This window comes from Equus caballus, chromosome 6, assembly GCF_041296265.1.
Source record: "Equus caballus isolate H_3958 breed thoroughbred chromosome 6, TB-T2T, whole genome shotgun sequence".
Taxonomy (NCBI): domain Eukaryota; kingdom Metazoa; phylum Chordata; class Mammalia; order Perissodactyla; family Equidae; genus Equus; species Equus caballus.
In genome coordinates, this window is record NC_091689.1 from 6,741,567 (window position 1) to 6,748,917 (window position 7,351).

General features: G+C 50.0%; 1 pseudogene; it reads right to left on the reverse strand.

The window, feature by feature from the left end:
• Window positions 1-2,815: 2,815 nt before the first annotated feature.
• On the reverse strand, window positions 2,816-4,241 carry LOC100630436 (fatty acid-binding protein 5 pseudogene; annotated as a pseudogene).
• Between the last annotated feature and the right edge of the window lie 3,110 nt (window positions 4,242-7,351).

The following is a 7,351-nucleotide window of genomic DNA, read 5'->3' on the forward strand; positions in this document are numbered from 1 at the left end:
ACACTCCAAAGATATAGGACACCACTTTGGGTGCAACAGGCGACTCACAGAGCCAAAAAGATGTAAACCTTCCCTCCCACTGTTAGGGCTGGAAGGAAGACAGATACGCATGAGATGATGGGGTGGCGTTTGGCCAAGAGCAATGCAATTCTGACCTGACAGACTTGTAGGATGGGCTGCTCACGTGTATCGCAGCCCGCATCGAGGTCATGGGGACCTGGACGAATGGCTAACCCGGAAAAGGAAGATTTGTAGTCCCTGGAGAACGTTCAGATGTGTGCAGAAGGAGAGGAGGAGGTGGAGAGCAGAGAGGGAGCGGCCCACCTTGCGAATCGCTCCTCCAGCTCCCCCTCTGCATTCCCATCCCCCCAAGGCAGAAGAGCCAAGGGCGTGTGCCAGCCACAGCCGGCTGATTCTGCGGCCTGTTTATACTCTGTAACCAGAGCCTGTTCTTGCCGAGGCTGCCTAACAGCTGCAGAGATAAGGGGACAGGCCGTGGCTGCCAGAGATTGGATGACCTGTGCTGGCGTCTGGCTCTGGGGCAGCTTATCCTGATCATTTTCCCAAGCCAGAGGTGGGAGTGGGAAGAGGCTGGGCTGGCCACCAGCTACCGCTCAGGCGGTGGGGGTGATCTTCCCGAATCCGGGGTGAATCTTGGAGCCCTATATCGCACTTGCCCCTGTGCTCTCTCCAGCCCTCCTGTCTCCCAGTGGGGCTGCTTTCTACTGGGTCAAGGGAGGTGACAGAGGAGTTCTGCATGTTTCATTGGTTTGTTTTCCTCCCTGTTTATCTTTGTCATCACAGAAACAGAAACGAGCACGTGGTGAAGCCCTGGATCTAGATGCTGCTGCCAAATGCATCTTTCAGGCCAGAGTGCTCCTTGCCTCGCCCCCATTGCCGAGCCTCCGCTCAGAAGTCGGTCTCGTCCCTCCCGTGTCGGTCCCCTCAGCTCTCTGAGGCGGTGGCAGGAACTCTCTCCCTCAGTCCAACCTTGACTCCCTGCTGGAGCGCTGGGGTGGTGAGCCCTCCCTGCCGGGGTCTTGTGATGCTGAAAAGTCTTCAAACCAGGCTCATCCCGCTGGTCTTTCAATGAGTGGCGCCTGACCCCCACCTTCAATTCCATATCCGGATCCTTTTGGGCAAGCTCTCGCCACCTCCCAGTCTTCCTTTCTTCTCTCCCATTAATTGCCCCTCTGGTAGCTTCCTCTGACTGTGCCCAGCTGCTGGCCCAGTGGGTATACACTGTGTTCTTGTTCGCAGTCTTCACACCTCTCAAGTATGAGATTTGCAGGTGGTTAGTGTGCTCTTTCCTTTGGTGTCCTGCTTCCCTGCCATCTTTTGGCCCCGGGGGTGGGGTGGGGGTGGGGAATGGGGGTGGGCAGTGCAGATTTAGCTCATCCTGGAACCCAGCAATGGCCTGGCCCACGCTCTGGGACACTCGCGATGGCCTGCCAAACAGCTCTTTCACTGTCCTGGCCTGTCCCTCCTCTGATGGCAGTCTTGGCAGGGGTGGGAATGGAGCTCATGTGGTGGGCTGAGTTTGTCCAACAGCTGCCTCAGAAAGGAAAAGGTGAGGATGAGACTATAGGGTATGGGAAAAGGAACAGAAAATAAGGCATTTGAACTTAGAGAGATCTGAGTTCAAGTCCGCACGTGGTCAGTGACCAGCTGGGGGACCTCCGCCAGTTTCCCCATCGTTTAAAATGGGAATAGTGATGCTTCACGCTTCCTGGGGTAGATATCAGGACCAGAGGACATTATGGAAGGGAAGATGCTTGGGAAATTGTTTTCTTAGTGTCTATCTCAGTGGGTGTCAGCAATATTTGCTACATGCATGAATAAAAGAAAGAAAAAAGACCAGATCAAACTAAAGAGCTCCTGCACAGCAAAAGAAACGATCAACAAAATGAACATGCCACCCACAACATGGAAGGAAATATTTGCAAGCCACGTATTGGATAAGGAGTTAATATCCAAAATATGTAAAGAACTCACACAAGTCAATAACAAAAAAACAAAGAAGCTGGTTAAAAAAAGGAGCAGAGGAACTGAATAGACATTTTTCCAGAGAAGACATCCAAATGCCCCACAGCCAAGATATGGAAACAACCTAAGTGTTTGTTAAGGGATGAATGGATAAAGAAACGTAATACATACACACAGACACATATATACACAATAGAATATTATTCAGCCATGAGAAAGAAGGAAATCCTGCCATTTGTAACAACAGAATTGGACCTTGAGGGCGTTATGCTTAGTGAGATAAGTCAGACAAAGACCAATATTGTATGATATCGCTTATATGTGGAATCTGAAAAAGCCAAACACGTAGAGACAGAGAGCAGCATGGGGTTTACCAGGAGCTGCCGGTAGGAGAGGTGTTGTTAAAGGTACAAAGTTGCAAGTGGAAGGTGAATAAGTTTTGGAGCCCTAATGCACGACATAGTGATTATAGTCAACAGTACTGTACTCTATGCTTCAAAGCGGCTAAAAGACTAGATCTTAAGTGTTCTCACCACAGAAAAGAAATGGTGATTATGTGACGTGGTAGAGGTCTTAGCTAACGCTGTGGTGGTCATCACATTGCAACATATGAGTGTAGCGGATCAACACAATGCGCACCTCAAACTTACACAGTGTTTTAAGTCAATTATATTCAATTAAATAAAATAAAAGCAAGAAAAAGAGACGAAGGAAGGAAGGAGAGAGGAGCGTGGAGCCCTGGCCTGCCTTTCCAAGCATTGCAATCTGAAGCCGACTGGGCCTGGAGGCTGCTGAGCTTGCAGGTTCGGGCTCCAGGATTTGCTGTGTGTCAATTTTGTACCTGGGCCCTCATGGAAGACGGGTTTTTTTCTTTTTTCTTCCCCTTGATCAGAGTCTAAGGGAGGGGAGAGAGCACCTCTTGTAAAGCTGGGCATGTAGCTGTTTAACAACGCTTGGTTCGTGTTCTTAAAGATTTCTCCTCAAGGGAGGGCTGCCTCTCTCCCAGGTCCTGCCCCTCCCACTGTCCCCTCGCTGTCTGTGCTCCACTCTCATTGTTCTCCCCTCGGTTCTCGAGCTTACCCAGCCCGCTCCCTCTTCGAGGCCTCTGCCGTGTCTCTCCTGTGCCTGGAACACTTCTGAGGCAGGGCACCTCCAGGACTCTGCCACTTTCCGGCTCGCTGACCTGCATAGGTCACTGGACCCCTTGGGTTTCAGTTTCCTTATCTGTAAAGAGAAAAACTAGACACGACCTTTGGCTTCTTGCGAGAAATAAAGGGGTCAGGAAAGGGAAGCACATGGCTCAAGACCTTGCTCAGGGTCCCTGCGTAGCGATGGCAGCTCCTAATTTCTTTGTTCTTGAGGAGCTCCCTCCACTCTCTGTTTTGGGGAGCTATCACCCCCCCCCCCCCCGATTCTATTCCTTGCTCTGCTTCTCCTTTAGCAAAGATTGGCTTTTGCCAGTTTCCTCACTGTCACCAAAGACAAACCCATCATCTCCCACCCTACCTGCCTGCATCTTTGTCTTACTAGATGTGGGAGAAGTTATAAGGATTTTAGAACTTCACAAGGTCCCACAAGCATATACCTGTGTGAGAGCTTCCTGTTGGGATAATAGCTAGAAGCTCTGTTGGGTGCTTGCCTCCTGCTTGAATTCTTTTTTTTTTTAAGCAAAAACACTTCTATTTACTAACCAAAGGGTTGATCCTAATTAAACCAAGACTTCAAAATGGTTGCGTGTAAAATGTTTGTGATAAAGGTAATTGAACACAGCAATGAAAAAAAATCAACAATATGGCGATTTGCACTGAACTTTGCATTCTCACAGCTAACTGCTGTCGAAAGTGGTGAGGAAACTTTCGTTCTGCTTTTTCATAGATCTGAGGACAGGTGACTCGGTTCGTAAGGCATCCCGCCACTAATTTTCCATCTTCCACTTTTCTTGTTGTTGTATTTTCCTTTCCCACCCCGTTCCTGGTGTTGAACCAACACACCGTTTGTAAAGTTGCAGATCTGAGTGTTCCTGCCATCAGCTGTAGTTTCTTCAAACTCCTCTCCCAGTTTATGAGAAAACTGTGCTGTTTCAAAGTCTTTTCAGTTTTTATGGTGAGGCTGTTGTCAGCAGAGGTGACACCATCTAGTTTGGCCATTACATCCATTTATCACAGAGCCATTGCTACACCTACTGCCTTCACGTATTCCTCAAAGTCTATGCTCTCCACCAGGTACCATCTTTCTCCCAGCTGAATGGTGGCCATGGCGGGCATGGGTGTGCTTTCAGGGTGGGCAGAGCAGGGTCTGGCTTGGGGAGTGGGCATCAGGTGGCCAATGGGAGGTGCATCCTCCTGCTTGAATTCTTCTTCTTTTTTTTTTTTTGCTGAGGAAGATTCACCCTGAGCTAACATCTATGCCAATCTTCCCCTATTTTGTACATGAGCTGCCACCACAGCATGGCCACTGACAGACCAGTGGTGTAGGTCTGTGCCCAGGAACCGAACCGAAAGCAGAGCGTGCAAAACTTAACCACTAGGCCACTGGCTGGCCCCTTCTGCTCAAATTCTTAATAGTAGAGTTCACAAAACTCCAGCCCCCCTATTTCTGACAACTTCCACCTCATGGATGGCTCTCCCCTTATCAGAAGTAGATCTAGAGATGCAATCAATGGGTGATACCCATTCTCTGGAGACCCACCACACCAGCTGTGGGCCTTGACCTTGGGGTGGGGAGGGGGAAGTGAGAAGAAATTCTCTTAGCAATGTTCCATAAATTTTAGTGTGCAGAAAATCACTGGGGTGCTTTCTGAAAAAGGCCAGTTGCCAATCTCTCCCCCACCCTCAATGACTATGGTTCCACTGGTCTCGGGAGGGGCCCAGGAAGTTACTCTTTAATGAGCTCCTTGGTGGTCGGAGGCGGGTAGTCTAGGGAGCCCTACCCACAGTTGCGATTGCTCATTCCTGGTAAGTGTATCACTCCCAGGTTGTCACCTCCATCACAGCCAACCTGAGTCAACCTGCTCAAGCCAAAGAAGCTCGGGTTGGGTGAGGTCGGCTGTTCCTTCTCGTTCCAATGAAAGCAAGGCTTGGGCCGGATTTATAACAGAGTTGTCACATAAGCATTCACGGTTGGACAGGCATGATTACACATCTGCTCTGTTAGCCTAAATGAGGCCCCGCTCTGTCCTATGGATACTTGGACCTCTGATGTTTGCTCAAGACAGAACCCACACAGTCCTGAAGGCGGGCTCCTGTTATGCTGGTTATCAGCACCAGGCCATAAGGAATCCTCCTGACTAAAGGCTGGACCTGGGACCACTCAGGGCCCGAGTCCCAGAAGCCATCCTAGGTACAGGCCGAGGTCTTCTGGGGTTCTTACACCCTCTTCACTCAAGGTGGGGAGTGTTTCTAAATTATTTTAGCCAATTTACACATTGTGCTTTCTTTAATTTCACAAAAAGAACCCATTTCCATCATTCTTCATGCTAATAAACACATCACTAATTTCACAGGTAAAAACCTACTTTTGACCAAAAAATCAACAAAAAGTCTTAGATGTGATCAAGATCTTGGTACTTGAAGGACTTGTGTGGCTGACCCTGGAATCATGACTTATCCTGCGGAGTCACACCCTCTTCAGCGCTTCCTCTGACCCGAATCCTGGCTGGGATCCTCCCCCTGTTTCCTTCTCTGCCTTCCTGGGGGAACACTTCCATGACAAATCATCGCGTAAAAACCCTCCTCTCAGGGCCTGCTTCTGGGGAACCATCTAAGACAGCCCGCTACACATTTCTGCAGGGCCTTGGTTCTCAGATTGGAGAGCAGGTCTCAATCACCAGAGGAATTGTGAAAAATGCAGATTTCGAGGTCACGTGCCAGATACTGTGGTCCAGTAGGGTGGGGCGCAGGAATCTGCAATTTTCTGAGCTCTCTGCAGGGACCCTGCTGTCCGTGCCCTTTGAGCCTTGTCTTGAGAATCACGACTGCAGCCCCTCTGGACGCACCAGTTGCGCCAGTAATGGGTGGATTGCTAGTTTGGGCTTCTGCAGCCCCGCCCTGTCCTGGTATCTGCTGACCCCACAACTCCCAGGGGCTTGGCTTCAACCAGGAACAAATTGCTGCAGCCTACGGTCCAACTGGCACTCCCCTGGTGTCAGGCTGATCCTCCAGGCCCGTGTCACTTACACTCGGCTCCAAGCCAGTGGGGGTGCTTTGTGGAGACCTATGTGGTTGAACATTCGAGACCCATGAGACCCATCTTTGGCTCCTGCGCTTCTGTTCTTTCTTCCAGTTCCTGCGCAAGTTGCCCCATTTTCATCTCTTGGTTACTGAGTCATATACACACGCACATGCTTTATGTCTCAGATCTCCGCAGCATGAAAGTGGGACAGAAGCCTGAAACAGCCATTTCTGGCAGTAAATCTAGTAGTTACACATGCAGGCATTATTGTCATCCTTCCTGGATTGAATCCGGGACCCATCACTTACTAGCTGTGTGACTCTGGGCAAGTGATTTAACTTCTCCGTGCCTTAGTGTTTTCATTTGAAAAGTGGAAATGATAAGAGTTACTACCTCTGAGAATTTATTTGTTGCTAATGAGTGAAATGCCTGGCACGCAGCGATTGCTCATTACACATGAGCTGATCGTAGCGTGTGGGCAGGGCACACTCCCCCGGTTCCCAGCCCGCCGAGTCATGAGGGGGTGGAAACCAGTTGAACAAATGTTTTGTAGCTTTTCCTGACTGTGTTCTGACTGTTGATAGACATGTAGAGATTTTGACTGTAAGGACAGTCAGGGGACAGGGACGCTCCAGAATTCATGCTGGAGAGCAGCCTGCCCCACACACTCACGCACCCACAGCACCTTCTCATACTCTCTGCACACTCACACATTCTCACACACATTTGTCATGCACTCACACACGTTCTCACACAGACGTGCTCACACATGCTCACACTCACAAGCACCCTCTTACATTCGCACACACAACTTCTGGAGTCAGAATTAAAGAGGCTTTTGTTGGGAGTGGGTGGGGTGGCAGATCTAGAGGGAGGCACAGGAGGAATTCAACAATCTTTCGTGGGGCCTGCTTGTGACAGGACTGGGGAGGCGACGGGTAAGCCAGACTTGATTCCTGTGTCTTCTGAGTGAGGCGTCCATGGGCAAAAGCAATCCTGTTACAGAGCCAAAGAATTAATCCCCATACTAGAGATTCAGGCAGAATGTGGTTGGAGGCAGGTGGCAGGGCCGATGAGATCTGCCTGGGAGACAACGCCCCACCACCAAGGGAGGAGAGAGAGAGCTGTGTGCCAGGCTCTGGGCTGCATGCTTGCGACGAAGCATCTCATTTCATCTGCTCAACAACTGGTAGGC